This window comes from Sarcophilus harrisii, chromosome 2 (genome assembly GCF_902635505.1).
Source record: "Sarcophilus harrisii chromosome 2, mSarHar1.11, whole genome shotgun sequence".
Lineage (NCBI taxonomy): Eukaryota > Metazoa > Chordata > Mammalia > Dasyuromorphia > Dasyuridae > Sarcophilus > Sarcophilus harrisii.
This window is the reverse complement of record NC_045427.1, coordinates 106124704-106146847: the sequence shown is the minus strand read 5'-3', so window position 1 is coordinate 106146847 and position 22144 is coordinate 106124704. Positions and strand designations below refer to the sequence as shown.

The following is a 22144-nucleotide window of genomic DNA, read 5'->3' as shown; positions in this document are numbered from 1 at the left end:
CTTAGCAAATAGACTTCCAAATATTTTACATAGTGTATATAATTAAATTTCTCTATTTCTTCCTGTGGAGTTTTGTTGCTAATATATAGAAATGATGATAATTTATGTAAGTTTATTATGTCTTGCAACTTATTTCAATTAATTTTTAGTTGATTCTCTAAGCAAACCATATTTTCATAAAGTGAAAATTTTGTTTACTCTTTTGTCTATTCAATTTCTTTTCCGTACTTCTTTGTTAAGTTAAATTTTATTTTTTTCAATGAATAAAACTAATTTTTCTACTTTCCTTTTACCCCCACCTCATTCCCCACTTCTGGCAGAAAAACTCTTGGTACAAAGCTTTTTAGTCAAAGAAAGACAAATCTTTGCATTAGCTATATCTAAAAAATATGTTTCATTCTTTACCCTAAATCCTCCACTTCTCATTTGGGAAGTATAGCATGCTTCATCATTAGTATTTTTTGCCCCTAGTCAAGGGACAAAGTTTATTCTAATAGTAATGCCATTATAAAGCAGACTGGAATTCTAAGAGAATTCAGCCGAGAAACAGAAGCAAGGAAATACATTTATCCAGCTTTCAATCATTGATATGCTAATTGTATGGCTCATAAGTAGGAAAGAGGAATGGTTTCTGGAATTTGGTTTTTGTTGACAAGATTACCAGTATGTATAATAATGCATCATTAGTATTCTTTAAAAAAAAAAAATTAACATGTATTTCAACATATTTAACATGTACTGGACTGCCTGCCAGCTTGGGGAGGGGGTAGGAAGAAGGAAGGGAAAAATTTGGAACAAAAGGTTTTGCAAGAGTCAATATTGGAAAAATTACCCATGCATATGCTTTGTAAATAAAAAGTTTTAATTTTTTAAAAAAAATGAAGGTGAAATAAAACAAAGTTATTCATGAAAAAAAAAAATAAACATGGCTTCAAGAACCTTGAATTTTTTTTTGGGGGGGGGGAGGGGAGAAACAGACATCTTGAGACCAAATTAAATGGTACATTGGCCCTGGATTCAGAAGACCTGAATTCAGATCTAGACTGAGACACTTAGGTGTGACTCTAAGCAAGTCACTTAACCCCAATTGCCCCCCCCACACACACACAAAAACCTAAAAAAATCAATCATTGTTGATCAAAGTTTTTAAATCCTTCAAAATTGTTTTGCAAGGGTTTTATCTAAAATCTTCCATTATGCATTAGTTTATACAAATATTCCAGGTTTCACTGACTCAAACTAATCTTCATCATTTTTAAAGTATGATAATATTTCATTATATTCATATTCTCTAATTTGTTTAGCCATTTCTTAATTGACGTTTAGCCATTCCCTTTTTGTTTCTTGTTCTTTGATGTTACAAAAAGAGTATAATAAATGTAAAAATATTTTGTATTTATGGAGTCTTTTTGCCTTTTTTTGCTTGTTTTTATTAACATTTTTAAAAAAGTTTACTGATCATCATAAAAAATACTAGTAAGTAAGAGATCTAAATGACCAGGGCTAAGGGGAGACATAACATTGTGCAGCACATAGGGCAGATTGATGCATACATGCATCAGATAGCTGCACACAGAAACAAGAGATAAAAAGAAAGTGTGAGACAGGAGGAGAGGAGGAAGAGGACCACTGAAGAATAACAGCATTGAATGGATTGGCTTCCTTCATGGTCTGGCTCTCATCAGCCAGTTCTTTTCTGAAAGAACATGGTCATAAGGACAAAGGTCAGCTGCCATTACTGGCTGGGTTTTGACAATGAAAAGCTGGATATTACTGATTCTATGATGAAGGCTAAATTTTTGTCCCAGGCTCCTGCCATTAGCAAGCAGGATTTGGATGTTGACCCCTGACTCATCAGTGGTGTCATTTCCACCTACTGAGTTGGAGGACTTGTGTTTAATAGCTAGGGGGTAGTAACTGCCCAGTTTCTGATCTCTGGACAATGAAAACTTTGAAGGTTCCCTTGAGCTTTACAAAGTCCTCATGTTGTTGCTTCTCCACAACTTGAACTCCATATGAAAAACTTTCATAGCTCTGGGAGTGCTTTACTTCTGCAGGTAGATTCCAAAACTGGGCATGGAGTGGGTCTGGGTAGCTTCTCAGCTCATCATTGTCCGTGCTGAATCTACTCTTCTAGAGCCTCAATACTATTTGCACATCTTGGCCAGAAAATTGTCATCTTTCTCCTGCTACCTGGTCAGACTCCTACTCTAGGGCTAGTCCAAGATGGTATCCACCCTCTGCAAGTGGTTTGGGTTTGCTAGTTTCATCAGAATTCTTGGCCTTTTGGTTGGCAGCCATGTTCCTTGGTACGCTTGAACAGATCTTTCACCAACTCACTGGGACTTTTTTTTTTTCAACAACAATTTGTTATCCACATCTTTCTGAACTTCTATTATAAAACCTTTGACCCTTTTCATTATCTTCATCTTCTTTTTGGACATGAACAAGGTCTCTGAATAATGTCATCTTATCACAAGGAATTATACCTTTGGATGATGAAACAGGTACTGACTAGGCAAGTAAAATGGTGTTCATCTCTTCCATCAGCATAAAAGCTGCTGAGGGCAATCTGCAGGTCCCATCCAACTGACTAGAAGAAGTGAACCTGATTCTCCGTGGTCTATGTCATTGCCACAAACTCCTTCAGTTCCTCCTGCTACTCTATATATTTCCCTAGCTTCTAGTATTATAGCAATTTTGATTGACTAGTGAGTTTGAAATTCAGTAGCTGGGTTTGGGGATTTATCAGATAGGATCTGATTTTTTTTTTTTTTTGCTTCTCTATGATATATACTTAATCTATATACCTTTTCTATTTCTTAAACAGCCGTTTTGATGATTTCTGCTTTGTAGTATGGTTTGAGGTCTGGTAGTGGTAGGCCCTTTTCCCCCTCTTTCCCCCTAAAAATATGATTTCCCCAATTGTTTCAATTACCTTCTTTGTTGATATTACATAATTTTTAAAAATAACACATCATGAATCAACAAATGGATGGTTTTATCTCCATTTTGCCTATCTTTATACCTTCAGTTTATTTCTTTTGTCTCTATTGTTATTGGCAATATTTCTAACATGTCAAATAAAAGTAGGGAAAGGGTTCATACTTGCTTTATTGTTATATTATTGAGGGAATATTCTAATATATTCATATTTCATGCAATGCTAGCATTGGTTTTAGATACTTTTATTTCATTAAAAATATCGTTCTAGATCTGCATTTTGCAGAAAATTTTGGCATAAATTATGATTACATTTTAATGGCCTCTGGATCTATTCTAATTTTGCAATTTGGTATCTAAAAATAAATGTAATTATATTAAAAAATATATGATTTCCCTTCTAGATGAATTTCATTTTTAATTTAGCCTTGTATCCCAAAGAGATCTTAAAGGAGATAAAGGGACCCACATGTGCAAAAATGTTTGTGGCAGCCTCTTTTGTAGTGGCAAGGAACTGGAAACTGAGTGGCTGCCTATCACTTGGAGAATGGCTGAATACATTATGGTAAATTAATGTTATGGAATATTATTGTTCTATAAGAAATGATCAGCAGGATGATTTACTGATGCTAAGTGAAGTGAGCAGAACCAGGAGATCATTGTACAAGGCAACAAGATTATATAATGATCAATTCTGAGGATATGGCTTTCTTCAACAATGAGATCATTGAGGCCAGTTCCAATGATCTTGTGATGAAGAAAGCCATCTACATCCAGAGAGAGGGATTGTAGGAACTGAATGTGGATCACAACATAACATTCTCACTCTTTGTTGTTGTTCGCTTGCATTTTGTTTTCTTACTCATTTTCTTTCCTTTTTGATCTGATTTTTCTTATGCAGCAAAATAATTGTATAAACATGTTTACATATGTTGGATTTAACATATATTTTAACATGTATAATATATATTGGATTATTTGCCATCTAGAGAAGGGGATGCAAGGAAGGGAAGGAAAAACTTGGAACACAAGGTTTTGCAAGGGTCTGTTTTAAAAAATTATCCATGCATATGTTTTCAAAATAAAAATCTGTAATAAAAAATAATAGAAGTAAAAAAAAACAAATTCATCTTGTTAATACTTTGTTCTAATTCTGTAAAGTAACCCTTTGATAATTTGCAGGACATTGAATAAGCAGATTAATTTAGTTAGTGTTAATCATTTTTATTATCCTGGATCCACCAACTCTTGAGCAATGGATATTTCTCCAAATTACTTGGTTCTATCTTTATTTGTATTGAGAGTGCTATTTTTTTGTTTTTGTTTTTGGGGAATTTTTTTTTTTTTTTTTTTTTTTTTTGGTATTTATGTTGTTCCTGTGTTTGTTGTAGCAGATAGACATCCAGGTATTTTATACATTCTGGAGTTTATTTAAAGTGGAATTTCTCCTCTCTCTTTCCGATAGATTTTGTTGATAATATGTAAAAATTATTAAGATTTATGTGCTGATTTTCTGTTCTATTACTTTGTCAGTTATTATTTCAATAACTTCTTATTTGATTATCTATTGTTCTATAAATAAAGCACCATATCATCTTCAAAAAGTGGTCATTTTGTTTACGCTTGTGTTTATTCTCCCAATTTCTTTTCCTTGTCTGGGAGAGCTAATTGTGATGTGTGATGATGATGGACATCTTTGCTTTACTTTTCCTCTTACTGAAAAGGCCTCTATTTTATCTCAGTTATATAAAATGCTAGCTTTTTTGTTTCAGTAGGTACTATTTATCATTTTAAAGATGAGCCTTTTTTTTTTTTTTTTTTTGCTTTTTAGCGTTTTTAAAAGACACAGGAATTTTATTTCATCAAAAAAGACAATATCTGTTGATACAATCAATAGATTTGGGATTTTTTGTTGCTAATAAATAATCTACTATAGTTATAATTTTCCTGATATTAAACCAACTCTGAATTTCTGGTATAAATCTTAACTGGTCATAATATATTATCTCTTTGATGGGTAACTTCTTTATTAATATTTTATTTATAATTTTTGCTTTGATTTTTATTATTGATATTGATCTATACAAATAAAGAAATTCAGAAAACAGACATATTAAATATACCAGTTACCAATCAAATTTTTTTATGGTCCAGTTGAGGGGCTGACAAACTGTGGCCTGAGGAACAAAACTGACTTGCTGAGTACTTAAAAAATTTTTTTAAATATAAAAAACACTCTTTGTTTATGGGCCATACAAAACCAGGCCATTGGCCAGATTTGGCCTATGGGCCATAATTTGTAGGTACCTGGTACAGTATATTGGCATTCTTTGTAAAGATGCCATGTATATTTGAAAAATCCTTATTTTCCTTTATGTTCTCATTCAGTAATCACCAGAGATCTGTGTTTGACTCCTTCCTCTCTCACCACCCCTGCTAATTTTACCTTCTTAATCCTTCTATTCTTCTCTCTATTTCTGCCCTCTGATATTGCCACTACTCTGGTACAGCCCCACATCATTTGCTGCCTGGACTATTCCAGTAACCTGCTGAGGGTCTCCCTGCTCTATGTTTCTCCTCACTCTAATCAGCCTGCCACTCAGCTGTCAAAGAAATCTTTCTAAAGCAGAAATCTAACCATATTATCTTCTTATAGAGTAAACTCCAATAGCTCCCTCTTATCTCCAGGATCAACTATAAAATCCTCTCTTCAGCATCCAAAGTCCTCATTCCATCTGTACTGCCAACTTCTCCAGTCTTCTTGTATCTCCTTCACTCCGTGTCCTCCATAATATGTTGGTAACATTCTCCTCTTTGCTGTTCCTTGAATAAGACTCTTCTTCCTGACTGGGCATTTTCACTGGCTGTCTCCCATGCTTTGAATACTCTGCCTCCTGTCTTCTCTGGCTTCCTTTAAATTAGAATCCTATCTTATTTAAATAGAAAGCTTTTCATGATTCCCTTTATTTCCAGTGTCTTTTCTTTACTAATTATCATATATCTATATATCTTGTTTGAATATATTTATATGTCTACTCTTTTAGATTATGATCTCCTTGAGAGCAGGAAACTGTCTTTCATCTTTTTTTTTTTTTTTTTTTTTTTTATCCCTACCCCTTCCCACAGTGCCTGGAACATAATAGGTGCTTAATAAATATTTTTCAAATGACTGTCTAAAAATTTTAATCATATCCTTAACTTCTTTCCTGTTTATCTTATAGTTAGATTTATCTGGGGATCTAAGACAAGTATTTTGAGAATTTTACTTTAAGAATTTAGTTAATATATCATTTGGAACACATATATTAAGTATTAATATTAACTCATTATTATTGGTGTTTTTAGGCATTATATAGGTTCCCTTTTTTAACTTTTTAAATTAGATCTTTTAAAAATTGTTGCCTTGTCTGAGACCATGATTACTTTTTTGAAAATTCTTCTTTAAAATTTTTTTTGAAAATATAGATTTATTTCATGAAGTATTACTCAATTACATGCAAAAACATTTTAACATTCATTTTAAAATTTTTGAGTTACAAATTCTCTCTCTCTGTGTCCTTTCCTCTACCCTTTGAAAAGGCAAGCAATATGATAATGGATATTTTCATATTAGCCATGTTGCAAAAGAAGCCACATACACACACACCAGGCATACACATCCAAGAAAAATAAAGTTAAAATGTATGTTTCAATCTGCACTTAGAGTACATAAATGAGATCATGATTACTATCCCTGCTTTTTTTAGTTTACCTGAAGCATGAGGTTTTGTTGTAATAAATTTTAATTATGTAAGACTTTTTGTTTCATTCTATTGCCTATAAACAATATATTGTTGGATTCAACCATCCTCCCCTATGTGGTGAGTCTAATCCATTCACCTTTACAATTGTTGTTATTAACTGTGTATTTTCTTCCATTCTATCCTTTTATCTTTCCCTCCCTTTATTTCTTGCTCCTTATTACAAGAAGATATTGAGAGGTAATGTTGTATACAACACCATTCATCTGCATTTGATGTAATGGACTTCTGTCTCTATTCTTTTCCTCTCTTCCAGTCCACTATCACAGATTATTACCCTTTATTTCTTTCCTTTTATCCCCCCATTGATGTTCCATCCTATGAAGATGGAGTTTGTTTTGCTTCTGACTAATCCCCTCCTAAACCTATCTTCACTTTTAATCTCTGTCTCCTCTCCCCATCCTCATCTGATTCCCTATGTTTAATTTATTTCATACCAAATGCTTTGTGCAAGTGTGTGTGTGTGTGTGTGTGTGTGTGTGTGTGTAGCCCTCTTTTGTACAGTTCAAGTAAAAGTAATGTTTATGTGTACCTTATCTCCTCACACCTTCCTTTATAATTGTATAGACTTCTCATACATCCTAATTATGTGAAATAAGTTCATCCGTCTCCCTCCCTCCCTCTTTCTCCCTTAGTGTATTTCTTTCCCTTCCATTTTCTTTTTCTCTTAAGAGCATCAAGATTTAACAAAACTGCTCCCAAAACTTCTTTTTTACACTCCCAATATGACCCTCGAAGACAACAGAATTCTATGGGGCTCTTTTTTCTTCTCCTTCATTAGAATACTAATCCTTTATCATCATATTATCCTTTCCAATTGCTCAAAGCTATTATTTTTTTGTTTGTTTGTTTCACTTGACTTCTGTATTTTCATTTCTAAGTATTGTAACTCTTGTCCCTTCATCAATAATACTTGGAAGTCATCCACTTCATAAAAGATCCATTCTTCTTCCTTTCTCTACTTCCTTCCTTTCCCCTCCTCCCTGTCCCCCCTCCAGCCCCCCTCCCATTGTATTTAGCTTTTGCTAGGTAAATAATTCTTGATTGTAAATCTTTAAAATTTTCCTTCTGAAATGCTGTTTTGAAATTCTTCTTTCATTTATAGTGTTGGCTGCTGCAAGTCTTTTGTGATTCTTGACTCTGTGTGTGTGTGTGTTTCATCTTTGAATTCTTTCAGTTTGCAGTATTTTTCTTTCACCTGGAAGTACTGAGACTTGGGTATGAAGTTCATTTTATTGTTTCTTTCAAGAGATGACTAGTAGATTCTTTCTGCTTCCCATAGCTCTGAGTATTTTCCTTCATGATTTCTTGGAATACAGTATTTATAATTTTTTATGATTGAGGTTTTCTGATAGTCTGATAAATCATAGATTATCTCTCTTTGGTCTGTTTTCTAGATCAGCTGTTCCTTTTTATTTTTTTCAAAGAAGTTACTCTATAGGGGCAACTAGGTGATGCAGTGAATAGAGCCAGCCCCAGAGTCAGGAGGACCTGAGTTCAAATTTGGCCTCAGACACTTAGCACTGCCTAGCTATGTGACCCTGGGCAAATCACTTAACCCCAATTGCCTCAGCAAAAAAGAATGGAAAGAAGGAAGGAAGGAAAGAAGGAAGGAAGGAAGGAAGGAAGGAAGGAAGGAAGGAAGGAAGGAAGGAAGGAAGGAAGGAAGGAAGGAAGGAAGGAAGGAAGAAGTTACTCTACATTTTCTGAGTTGTCTTTTTTCCAGTCCTGATATTTCTGTTCTTATTCTCAAGAAACTTCTTATTTGAGTAAGATTGTGTACCTCCTATTCTGTTTAATTTCATTTTTTTCCTTTCAGAGTTCTCATTTCTTTTCCTATTCTTTATTTGTGAGCTTTAATTTCATATTTGTGATTATTTTTCAACCCCTGCTTCATTTCTTTCATGAATTGCAATAGAATAATTCTACAATTGTATTATAATTCTTACAATTATAATTGTAAATTATAATTCTATTTTTAAAAAAAGATAAATCGTTTATTTTCTTTGGAATCCTTATGTCAGATGATTTCACGTTATTCTTTTCTGGGTATATGTCTTGACGCTTGTTCTTGACTCCATACAATTTCTTTATTGTTTTCTCTTGCATTTATTAATGTTTTTCAGCTTTGCTTCCTGTATTGGGACTTTGTGATAGAGCCAGATTGTGAACTTCAGGATGAAATGGTGGGGTCTTTTTTTTTTTTTTTTTTTACTGATTTTCTCCAGTTTTGTCTATCCAGCTTCCTATTGGGCATTTGGAACCACAGATATTTTAAACTTAATATATCAAAAACTCAAATCTTTCCCCTTTCCTAATGTAATGCCGAAGAAACTGAGACAAGATAGAGATTAGAGAGTTATAATAATTTAATTTATTGGAGAGTAAATTGAAAGACTGGATCGAATTCTCATCTCCAAGCATCCAGTCTCAAATGTGGGATATAGAGATTCTTTATAGGGTGACAGAAACAATGACATAATGGGGAGGCACCAGAGATGGGAAAGTTATTTGATATTCTAATGGGATAAAGTATCTGATCTGATATTCTAATAGATTGGGATGGGGAGCAGCATCTGATATTCTAAAATATAAGGTCTTTTATCCTTATCAATTATTCTGATGGTCAAGAGGAAAGGGTGCCTGAGGTTTGGGGCAGAATAACTGAGGCAGCTCATAACCTAGATATCTCAATTCTTCACTCCCTACATCCAATCAATTAGCGAGTCCTGTCTTTCCTTACCTTCATAACATCTTTTATATATACTCCCTTTCCTCCTCTGATATACCATCTTCCTGGTAAGGGTATTATAATGTTATACTTGGACTATTGCAGTAGCCTGCTGGTTGTTATCCCTGCCTCTCCACTTGAGTCTGTCCTCTGTTCCGCCATCAAAGTGATTTTCCTAACATACAGGTCTGACCATATCACTCTCTTACTCAGTAAACTCCAGTCACTCCCTTTTACCTATTGTATCAAATATAAAATCCTTTAAAGTCCTTCATAATCTGGCCGTATCTGGATGCTCATCACTGGAGTATGATTGTGATGAAACATTATTGTTCTATAAGAAATGACAAGCAAAATGGTAACTTTTATGTATTCATGCAAAATGAAGTATGCATTACCAGGAAAACATTATATATAATAAAAGCAATATTGGATAATGATCAACTGTGAAAGATTTGGCTACTCTTATCAAGATGGTAATCCAATACAATTCCAAAGCACCCATGATTAAAAAAAAATGCTATTCAATTCCAGAGAGAACTGATGAATTCTGAATGCAAATTGAAGCATAGAAATTTTTTATTTTAATTTTATTGTTTTATTTTATTTGAGTTTTCTTTGCAACATGACTAATATGGAGATATATTTGGCATGAGCTCACCTGTGTAATTACCTTCTCAAGGATGGGGTAAGGTGGAATGAAGGAAGATAATTTGGAACTCAAAATTGAAAAAAAAAATAATGACACAAATTATTTTTTATATAATTGGGAAATATTTAATGAAATAAATAAAAAGAAAACTTTTTTAAAAAGAAAAAAAATTAACCTGGCCCCATCCTTCTTTTTCAGTCTTCTTACGCCTTTCTCCCTAATACCTATTCTGTGATTCAATGACACCAGCCTCCTTTCTATTCTTTGAACAAAACATTCCATCTATTTACTCCATGCATTTTCACTGGTTATCCCATACCTTAAATTCTCCATCCTTATCTATATCTCATGGCTTCTCAGGCATCTTTCAGGTCCCAGCTAAAATCCCATCTTCCTCAAGAAATGTTTCTGATTCCACCAGCTAGTTCCTTTCCTCTGTTGATTATCTCCAATTTATCTATTTGCTTGTTTATATATAATTTGGTTGTTATTTCCTCCATTAGACCGGGCTTCTTGATAACAGGGATTGTTTGCTTTTTTTAGTATTTGGTATTTAGGACAGACCCTGGCACAAATAATGCTTAATAATGCCTCATGACTCGGTGGATCTGTATTTTCCAGTGTCTGATTAATAAGCATTGTGTTCCTCAAGTATTTTAGGAGCAGCTAGCTGGTGAGCTTTCTCCCTTGTTAGTCTGCATTGGTAGGGGTGGGAACGGTGAAGGGAATAAGTATTTATATAATATAGAAAATGGTAAACTCCATGTGTGCAGTTGTTTTAACATTTTCTGATGAATAATGATATTAAGGGGATGTGCGGATTTGCACATGAATTGGATTTGTGAGGCAATTGCACAAAGTCATCAGTCTCTCTTCCTGAGTAATCAAAGTCCAGTGGTCCCAGTGGTTCCAAGATGCATAACTTTGATGTCTTTGAGGCTTGGTCAGGACCAAGCTGTGGCTGTTGGGACAAATTGTCCATATCTGCCCATTCTGCACCAATATGAGGCCTGTTAGTCACCCTCAACCTGCCGTTACCCATCTGCCAAGAGGGTTTTATTGGCATTTATTATTTATTAGTATTTATTATTCTGTGGCCACCGCATATGCTACAGCTTCTAGGAGGGAGCTACAGGTGAGAGGTGGATGAAGGTGAACTGTGTCAAAGGTGCCAGTCCTTCCTGAACATCCCAAAGGTGTAGTGAGTTCTACATATAAAGAGTGCTGTTGTGTGATGCAAAGAGTAGGTAGACATCTCTAGCTTCTTCTGCCCTCATCCTTCTCCAGGGGAGACTTTCATACTTTTATTCCAGCCAGAAAGAGAAACAGCAAGTGGGGCTGGAGACTGACCTGCTCTCTTTAGAGAAAGAGATTACTGGGCTAGAATTTATCTGTTCCCTTGAAAATTGTTAGTCTAAGGCAGAACTTCTTAAACTTTTTCCACTCAAGACCTTTTTTCACCCAAGAAATTTCTATGCAACTCCAGGTATATATAAATTAGATATACAAATAAACATTTACTGATAATAAATCATAATTTCATGATTCCCACATTCAGTTAAGTGACTCTACATTGAATTACAACCCAATTCAATAAACTTTGGTCTAGGAGGTATATGATCAATTCTATCTAACTTCTGATCACTTCATCTTTTCTGAGGAGGAAAGACCTCACAACCTCTTTGCCACGTAATACCAGTTCCACAATGAAAACACATAGAAAAAGGCAAAAAAGCCTCATCCATATCAGCAACAAAACAGAAAATCAGAGAAAGTTTACATAGGAAAACATACACCAGACAATGCAAAGGAGTTCCTCCCGTTGGGAGGGAAACAGCTCGATCAGCTCCTCTCCTATTTTCCCAGAGTCTCTTCCTTTAACAATCTAAAGTGGGGTTGGCTCTGGAGGTGGGAAGTGCTTGAAATGATTCCAAGCTTGAGGAGTCCCATAGAAGACTCAAAACTTGATGAGTCCCCAAAAGTGAATCTCAAAGGAGACTGGACTTGAAGAGTCCCAAAGCCTTTGGACAGTCCAAAAGAAGATTGGTGATGGCTATACCAAAATTTTTCAGAAGAATTTACTACTAAGAACCATATGAAAGTATTTCAAATCACTAATAATAAAAGATATGTAAATAAAAACAATCCTGAGATTTCACCTCACCCAGAAAATTGGCAAAGATGACAATAATAATAACTGGGATTTATTAAACACTTTACAAATATTATCATATTTGAGCCTCACAACAACTCTAGAAGGTAGGTACTATTATTGTTCTAGTCTTACAGATAAGGAAGCTGAGGCAGATAGGTTAAGTAACTAGTTGGGGGTCATATAGCTACTAAAATCCTGTTATTTACTAGTAACAGACCAACTTGATTTGAACTTGGGTCTTCCTGACTCCAGATCCAGTAATCTATCCAATATGTCAACTAGCTGCTCTACCCAACTACCCTTTCCAAAAGATGGTAAAAGTTAATAATGAAGGGTTTTGAAAAATGAGGCATATTAATAAATTATTGGTATAGCTAGATTGGTTTAACCAATCCCTATTGTAAAACACTTTGCAATTATACTGAGAAAATAACTAAAATTTGTATATCTGTTGTCTCAAAAATTCTACTACTAGGCATATGATCCAACGAGGTCAAAGACAAAAAGAAAGGTTGCATTCATTCCAGCCCTTTTTACAGTAACAAAGAAGTGGAAATAAACTTAATCCCCATAATTTAGGAAAAAGGCTAATAAAATTATACCATGTGAATGTAATGGAATATCATAGTATGTTAAGATATTCTGAATGTGAAGAACTCAGAGCATCAAGGGAAGACTTAACTTGAAATGATTCAATGAAGTAAGCAGAACCAAGAAAACTATATAAAGTTAAAACAATGAAAGTGGAATGAAAAACAGAAACAGAAAATACTGAATGCTATGTGATTATGAATTTGTCCTTTAAGAAACAATAAGAAAATGCACTTCTCTCCCTTTTTTTGCAAAGGTGGGGGACTAGAGAGGAACACTGAATATACTGTTAAATTTAATTTAATGAATTAGTTTGCTTAGTACTCCCCTCCCCTTTTATTTATTTATTTTTTTGTTAAAAGGGATGGCTCTTTGGGTAGGGGTAGGAGAAAAGATATATTTAGAAATGAAAGTAATATAAAAACAAAGATAAAAAATCTTTTACATACACACACACACACGTGCGCACACACACATGAAGTTAAATTATCACCTCTTTCTTCCTGAACACAAATACTTTTCTTGTCATTATTCTCACTAAAAAGGTAGGAGATCTGAGTTTCTATATTTCAGGATAATTCAACAAAATCCAGACAATTTAATGGCTAAAAGAACCATAATAATGGTATCATATTTATGTATTTGCTAATTTATATGAAAATTTTAAACTAGAAACCTTTTAAGGGATAATATACAATATAAAATAAAATGTACCCTCCTAATGGCACACTAGTTGCTAGCTATTTATCATATTTATGTATTTGCTAATTTACATGAAAATTTTAAACTTTTAAGGGATAATGTACAATATAAAATAAAATGTACCCTCCTAATGGCACACTAGTTGCTAGTATACAGCACACATCTTTCTGGAACAATCTTGGAACACATTTATTGAGTATAAACTGTATATGGACCTCATCATGTCTGAAACTTTCAGTTTCTACAAGTTTGGAAACAGTAGCCACTTTCTACCATTTACATGCCCACCCTCCTACTCGCAACAATATCTATGGAAGCTGGGGTGTCAAATTCTGTTGCAAAATAAGGGCAATGAAATTTTGACAAGAACAGACTTTTGGGACCTTAGTTATCTGTCTGTCTTTGTATTTCTAAGTGGCTAGTGCAGGGCATCAAGTCTCCTAAGGAGAAAAAAAAAAAATTTTGAAAGCTCCGAAAGGAGAAAAGCACAGAATTAAAAAAAAAAAAAAAAAAAAAAGATTTTTGAATTAAGGAAAAACTGATAAGGGGCAGGAAAAAGGATTAGGCAAGCTGGTAGCAGTCAGCAACTGACAGTGAGATGTGACACAATAAAAACTGGGTCATTGAGTTGGGACAGCCCTAGGACATAAAAAGACTGAAATGAAGTAAAGCTCTGGATTACTTTGTTCTTGAATATTGAATTTTTTCAGAAGCATAGGGCATGAAATATTATAGTGATAAGCCAAGATTGGAAACATAGCCAAGAAAAAAAAAAAGGTCTTTAAGGGATTGTTTAAAATGTGCTGAAAGAATAATTTGGTTTGGTGTTAAACTTCCCCGAAAGTAAATTGACACAAAGATTTTGCATACCAAATAAGCAAGGAAGACAAAAAACAAGGAGGAAAGCTAAATAGCCCTATAAATTTGGTAGCATTAAAAGTGTTAGGTTTTGGTCACCAGGAGATTATCAGACTCCATAAATAGGATATTTTGCATGTACAATTAAAGCTTATTTGATTTATGTAAGTACATATATTCCATTTGTGGGAGACTATAAATCCTGCATTTTAAAGTTAAATAAAAAAAAGAAAAAGTGGGAAATGAGGACCAGGGAATATGATAGATAATAAGTAATTGTGAGGTTTTCTATAATCTCCCTTCACCCACCACCAATATTTTATTTTAAAATTAAAAAATTTTAAGAGCAAAATAAATTAAATTCAGTGTTTAAGGCAACATGTTATTGAATGAAAGCAATGATACTGAGTTTCAAAATACTGTAATACTTTGAAAAAAAAGTCAAGGATTGCAACAACTTTTAAAAAATAAAACAAACTAGAGAACAAAATTGTTGTGGGATAGGATAGCTTTTATATTCTATGTAAACATATTTTGCATCATTCTACATAGTCCAAATGGTTCAATTCAGTAGCTATGCATTGTTGTCAAAGAGACATATTTTAAATATTTTTTTTTCTTTTCATGGAGTAATGCTGTACAGTATAAGCATTAATTGATTAATTCATTTTTTCATTCATTCAGAATACATATAATGCACAAAATAGCCACTAGAGGAGATTCAAAGACACCTAAGATATAGCCCTTGTTTTAACATTTCAATATAATAAGGTGATAAACACTATTGCATAGTATTATGCAATAATTATGAAATAACTTTAAAGCAGAGCAGAATATTATAAGAAAAGTATGAAGCATTATATGAATTCTGAAAAAAGTAAAGATCATTTCCAACTGGGAGGTCAGAAGGCTTTAAATCGGAGACAAAATCTTTCTCTGTTGCTTCATAGGTAGCATGTTATTGACTCTGGCTTCTTGAAGATTATTCCTATGAAGCATAAGGTCTATCAAATTCTACCATGTTGGAAAGACTTTGTATAGTGTCCTGGTAGCATACTATGACTGGCCCAGCCCAACAACAACAATGGGTGCATGTGTGTGCTTGTGGTGAGAGTGCAGATCACATAGTAATAACTATTACTGCTCTGTTTCCTATTCCCCTTGGCCTTTAGAGATGTAATCTGCTATACCACTAGTTATAATAATTAGCTTTTTTTAACCCTAGGGACATCCTATTGAACAGACCTTCTGGTACACACAATTTCCTTCTCGGTTGCTTATATTCAATTGTTATATTTAATAATAGGGCCATAATAATAGGGCAAACAATTTATATTAAATAAAGTTTATATTATGGAAATTTTGGATCAGAATCAGCCTCCAGTTAGGAAAATTAATAATATTTAGGAAGAGTTTTGGTTATCACCTTGATTTATATTTACATTTATCTCTAGTTTACAACTTCTGACTTCTTTGTGGTTAAAGCAAAATTCAAATGACTAAAAACATTAGTTAAGAAGAATACTTTACAGGTCTGTTAAGGGTACCTCCTAGGGAATTCTGAAGAATAACAGACTTCTGGGGAAATTTTTCTAAGTCCTTTAGGTAGTGGGAATATCCAGTGTTGTCAGCTTGAATTTCCTACTCTGAGGTACTTGTAAGGCCAATAGTGATTCTTCACAATCAATGTCTGGCAAAGCTCAGTTTTCTTTTTATTTATTCTTTTACCTTTTGCTCCCAGAACCTTTTTCTCCTGCCTGACCCTCTGACCAACCTAGCTTAGGGTTTTATACAAGTTGCATAGGACTCAAGCAATTCATCACCCAACAGATTTCCTGGTGTAGCTACTTGTAATAGCTTTTCAAAGAGATGTACAGGACTTGTTCATAGCTAATTCTGATTGATAGATTAAGTTAAGTAGTGCTATCACCTGACAAAGGTAATTAATTTTCAGAGGGGTAGGATAATCAAAGGACAAACCTCTCCCCATCCCAGCTCTCTTTTGTATAAGATCTGAGAGGCTTATCACTAGTGGATTGGCCACTTAATGATGAATTCTCCAGCCTTGGGCTACATATATGTCATCTGTATCACTGAAGAAGTACCCCACAGGATGGGGGGAAAACTGGGACACTAATACATTGTTGGTGGAATTATGAACTGATCCAGCCATTCTGGAGAGTGATTTGGAACTATGCTCAAAGAGCTATCAAACTGTACATACCCTTTGACCTAGCAGTGTTTCTACTGGCCTTATATAACAAAGAGATTTTAGAGGAGGGAAAGGGATTCACATGTGCAAAAATGATTGTGGCAGCCCTCTTTGTAGTAGCAAGAAATTGGAAACTGAGTGGATGCCTATCAGTTGGAGAATGACTGAATAAGTTATGGTTTATGAATGTTATGGAATATTATTGTTCTATAAAAAATGAAGAGCAGGATGATTTCAGAGAGGCCTGGAGGGAATTACATGAACTGATGCTAAGTGAAATGAACAGAACCAGATCATTGTACACAGCAACAAGATTATCTGATGATCAATTCTGATGGATATGGCTCTCTTCAACAATGAGATGATTCAGACCAGTTCCAATTATCTTGTGATGAAGAGAGTCATCTACACCCAGAGAGAGGATTGTGGGAACTGAGTGTGGTTCACAACATAGCATTTTCACTCTTTTCGTTGTTGTTTGCTTGCATTTTATTTTCCTTCTCATTTTTTCTAGTTTGTTTTGATTTCTCTTGTATTGCAAGATAACTGTACTAATATGTATGCATATATTGAATTTAATATATATTTCTACCATGTTTAACATATATTGGACTATTTGCCATCTAAGGGAGGGAATGGGGGAAGAGGGGTGAAACTGGAACACAAGGTTTTGCAAGGATTAATGTTGAAGAAATTTTTAAAATTAAAAAAAAAAGAAGAAGAAGAAGAAAAGAAGTACCTCACACTGACATTTCAAAGGTTTTCAAAAGACCAGAATGGAGGTGAGAAGCTGACTAAATTTAGAGATCACAATAATTTATCCTTTGATATTCAGACATAAGTATTTTATAAAACAAGCAGGTTTCTATAAACAGTAATACCATCAAAATGGTATTGTTTTTAATTTTTCAGATTTTTAATGGGTCTATTTTTAACTGATTGGAAGATGGTATCATTGATTCATTTTTAAAAGTGTCTTAGTCCCTTAGACCTTGAGTTATTTATATCCTGACTTGCAACTGCTTTTATGACATTGTTCAACCTTATGATCCAAAATAGAAAATATTCAGATTATACACATATTTTACATTAATTCTATAATTGTTTGATTTAGTAGCATCTAACACTATTATAATAATGGTCAGAAGCATTAAGGTTTTACGCCATCAATATTTCAGGCTGAAAAGAGAAATTCTGGAGGAAAGTCATATTCATTGTTGAGGTTCCAAGAACTTTTGCATTATTATGATCAATCACTTAATGATGAGTGAAAGGATTGATTTCTTGCCATTGTTGATTATTCCAACTCAAGAATGCACAAGGAGCAGAGTAACAATAAATATTTTTATATTTTATATTTTTGGTATGGTCTGATCTGGTCCTAAGAAAAATGCTTAATAGTGCAACACATGAATTTAGCATAGATAATAAGAGGATTGCAGACCTTGCTCTTTTAAATCAAAGAGCAAAAGTCAGACCCAAGGTCAAAATGAAGGAATCTGTGTTGTTTGATGCAACTACTTTAAAATGTGACTAATAAAAATAAACTATAATCTTGGAAATTATAAAATAATAAGATTTCTATCTTATTAATAATAATAATTAATAATAAACCACAATGGCTCATCAAATTGCAGCCATCCCCTGAGACCTATCCTGAAGCAACTGATCAAATTTACCTTTCTTTTCTACAGAGATTATTGGAATGGGCTTAAATACGTATGAGAGTTTAATTCAGCCAAGTATTTAAGAATGAAATTGTAATTTAATTTAAAATGTATAACCTTATATACTGCCTTAAAGTTCTTCTTTCCCCACCCTAAAAGATAATCTTTCACTTTAAAATTTATTTCTAAGATATATATTTTCGAAAGTCAGATTCAACAAGTACAGTGAAATATTAACAGGTAAAACATCTTAAAACACAAATAGTACAATTGATCATTTATAGGATACTCTAATAATCTTTAATATATAATATCCTACAATACAGAGCAACGTCATCATCTCTAATTCATAGAATGAAACTGAAACTCAGAATGCCAAAATTGAAAAAATAAAAATGACCTAATCTAATCTCAAAGTAACAGGAGTATAGTCTATTCTATTCTGGGGATAGTTGGTGCTGCTAATATCTGTCCATAAATACAGCCATGGACTTTTCAATGAATATGTATATCCTTTCCTCTTGTGTTCTAAAGTGATGTCCAATAGGAAAATATGCATATTCACTTGCATCTGAGTCTTTACAGCATAAAAAAAAAGATTCTATTTTCGAGGATTTGATGGCACACTTGCTTTACCTTATGCTTTTGTTAACTATGGTCTAATGGAACTAAAGCTTTGGGTTTATACAAGCCTGATTGAATCTCTGGGGCTCGTTTTAGTTCTTGACCCTACCATAGTTCTCTGGGAAGCAAGAGATTTGGGATCATATCTAGCTTTCCACAATGAAAAGGAAAAAAAGGCCTTAATATCCCTCCCCAGAATCCAGAAATGAAAACATCTTCTATTGGAGATCTCCATTAACAGGACAAACACAAAAGGCTCAGATATAAATCCCATAAATAGTCAAGAAAACTCTGCTACTCACTTTCTAATGGATATCTATCTTTCCAAGAAGCCTGTTGGTCCTCTGAACTTACATTACTGTCCTAAGGTTGAGGCTCCACCCTAAGGGAAAAGTCTTATTAAAGATGCAGGATTGCCCCTCTATATTCTCACTCTGTTGCTTACTATTCCTCCACCTCAGCTCCCATTTAGACCAAGAAATGGTGTTATTCAGGAGGGATTAATCTTTAAATTAGGCATTGCCACTTTGCAGATGTCAGTTTACATTTCTTTTAACTCCCAGTATGGCTCAGGAACTCTTATACTCATTTCATCCCCTGCTATGTTTGGGGCCAAATAGTTTCTTAGAGGAATCTGCTACTAAAGTGTAAGTTTTATTTCCAAAGAACTGACTCCAAGTCTATGAATGTAGCTCTTCTCTTCTCTGCTATCTCAAATGGGATTGATGTTATCAATTCTACCTCCATCTCAAATCATTCCCATTGTCTCTATACTTATACAACCACCATCCTTGTTCAATTTCCCATCATCTTTTGCCTAAACTATTGCAATAACATTCTAATTGTTTTTCCACTTTCCAGTCTTCCCCTTCTCTAACCTGTCTTTTATGTAGGTTTCAAAAATAATCTTTTTAAACATTTTTTCAATTTTAATAATATTTTATTTTTCCAAATACATGCAAAGATAGTTTTCAACATTCACCTTTGCAAAATCCTTTCTCCCTTTCTTCCCTTGTACTCCCTCCCTAGGATAGTAAGCAATCAAATATAGTTTAAACAAGTAATTCTTCTATACATGTTCATCATGATGCACAAAAGAAAAAATCAAAAAGGAAAAAAACACAAGAAATAAAAAAAAAAAAAACCAAGCAAACAAACAACAACAAAAGGTGAAAATGCTAAGCTTTGATCCACATTCCGTTTTCATAGCTTTCTCTCTAGATGTGGATGGCAATTTTCATCACATCTATTGGAATTGCCTTGAATCACTTAATTGTTGAAAAGAGCCAGGTCTATTCCAGTTGATCATCACATAATCTTGTTATTGTGTACAATATTCTCTTGGTTCTGCTCACTTCACTTAGCATCAGTTCATGTAAGTCTCCCCAGGCCTTTCTTAAATCATCCTGCTAATCGTTTCTTATAGAACAATAATATTCTGCAACATTCATATACCATAATTTATTCAGCCATTCCCCAAGTGATGATCATCCACTTACTTTTCAGTTTCTTACCACTACAAAGAGGACTGCCATAAACATTTCTGCATGTGGGTCCTTTTCCCTCTTTTGTGATCTCTTTGGGATATAAGCCCAGTAAGAGACACTGGCTGAATCAAAGGGTGTGCACAGTTTGATAGCCCTTTGGACATAGTTCCAAATTGTTCTTCAGAATGATTGGATCACTTCACAATTTCACCAAACATGTATTAGTGTCCCAGTCTTCCCACATCCTCTCCAACATTCATCATTATCCAAAAATAATCTTTCTAAAGAACATGTCTGACTAATTTAATCCTAACAGAATCACAAGATATTAGAAGAAATCTCACCACATATCCCAAAGAAATCCCACACGTGGTCACCCAGTGTCAGCATGAGGATCTCCAATAAGAGGAAAATCACCATCTCTGAAGCAGCCCATTATTCTTTTAGATAGCTCCAAAGTTTTCCTAACATCAGATCTAAATTTTCCTCTTTCCTCTTTCTACCTATTTTCCTCGTTCTATAGTCTTGAGCCTAGTCTAGCCCAATTTCTTCAAATATAGCCCTTCAAATACCTGAATATGACTATCATTTCCTTTCTGTGCCTTCTCTTCTGCAGGTTAAATATTCATAATTACTTCACCTGATTGTCAGATGACATGAACTCAAGTCTTATCATGAAAATTCTCACAAAATTTCTGCAGTTTATAAATGTCCTCCTTAAACTGGGGCAACTGAAACTGAACATAATATTTTGTATGTGAGCAGCCAGATGGCTCAGTGAATACTTCTTTTCAGGCTTCAGATTCAGGGTCTGAAGTCAGGAATATCCAAGTTCAAATCTGTCCTCAAACACTTAATAATCATGTGACTCTGGGCAAGTCATTCAATCCTGTTTGTCTTAATCCACTTAATTCCATTGGAGAAGGAAATGGCAAACCACTCTAGTATTTTTGCCAAGAAAAGCTCATGGACAATTGGTCCATGGGGTCACAAAGAGCTGACTAAACAATAACAATAACAACAAAATTCTGTATATGGTCTAAAGCATATTGCAAAAGGACTGTCTCCTCTTTATTACTGAAAGCTATTCCTCTCATTTTTTTCCCTTTTTTTTAAGCTTTTTTTTTTTTTTCAAAATATATGCATGGGTAATTTAACAACTTTGACCCTTGCATAGCCTTGTGTTTCAGTTTTTCTCCTCCTTCCTCCTCTCCCCTCCCCTAGATGACAAGCAATCCAATATATGTTAAAATATATGTTAAATCCAATATGCATAAACATTTATATAATTCTCTTTATGCCTCTCCTAATGTTGCTCAGAATTATATTGGATTCATTTGACTGTCATATTATTTTGATGATTCATATTGAATTTGTAGCCTGGATTTTTTTTTTTTTAATAGACAAACTATCATGCTTTTCCCATCATGTACTTACAAAGTTAATTTTTTTCATACCATAATGAGAATTTCCATTTATCTCTATTGAATTTTATTTTTATACAATTCAATTTGATTCAACCCAGTGCCCTATTTACTCATTGAGATTCTTTTGGATACTTAGTCACTCAGTATGTCAACTATCCCTCCCAACTTTTTCTTGTAAAAATTTGTTAATACTATTTATGCCTTTATTCAAAACATTAATCAAAATCTTAAATAGCACAATTATTTAATTGATATCCTTAAAGATGCCATGCTGGTTCTTTTATATTCACTGCTT

General features: G+C 33.8%; 1 pseudogene; it reads right to left on the bottom strand.

The window, feature by feature from the left end:
• Positions 1-1546: 1546 nt before the first annotated feature.
• The window catches only part of LOC111718655, a 33830-nt pseudogene continuing 13232 nt past the window's right edge, over positions 1547-22144 (bottom strand).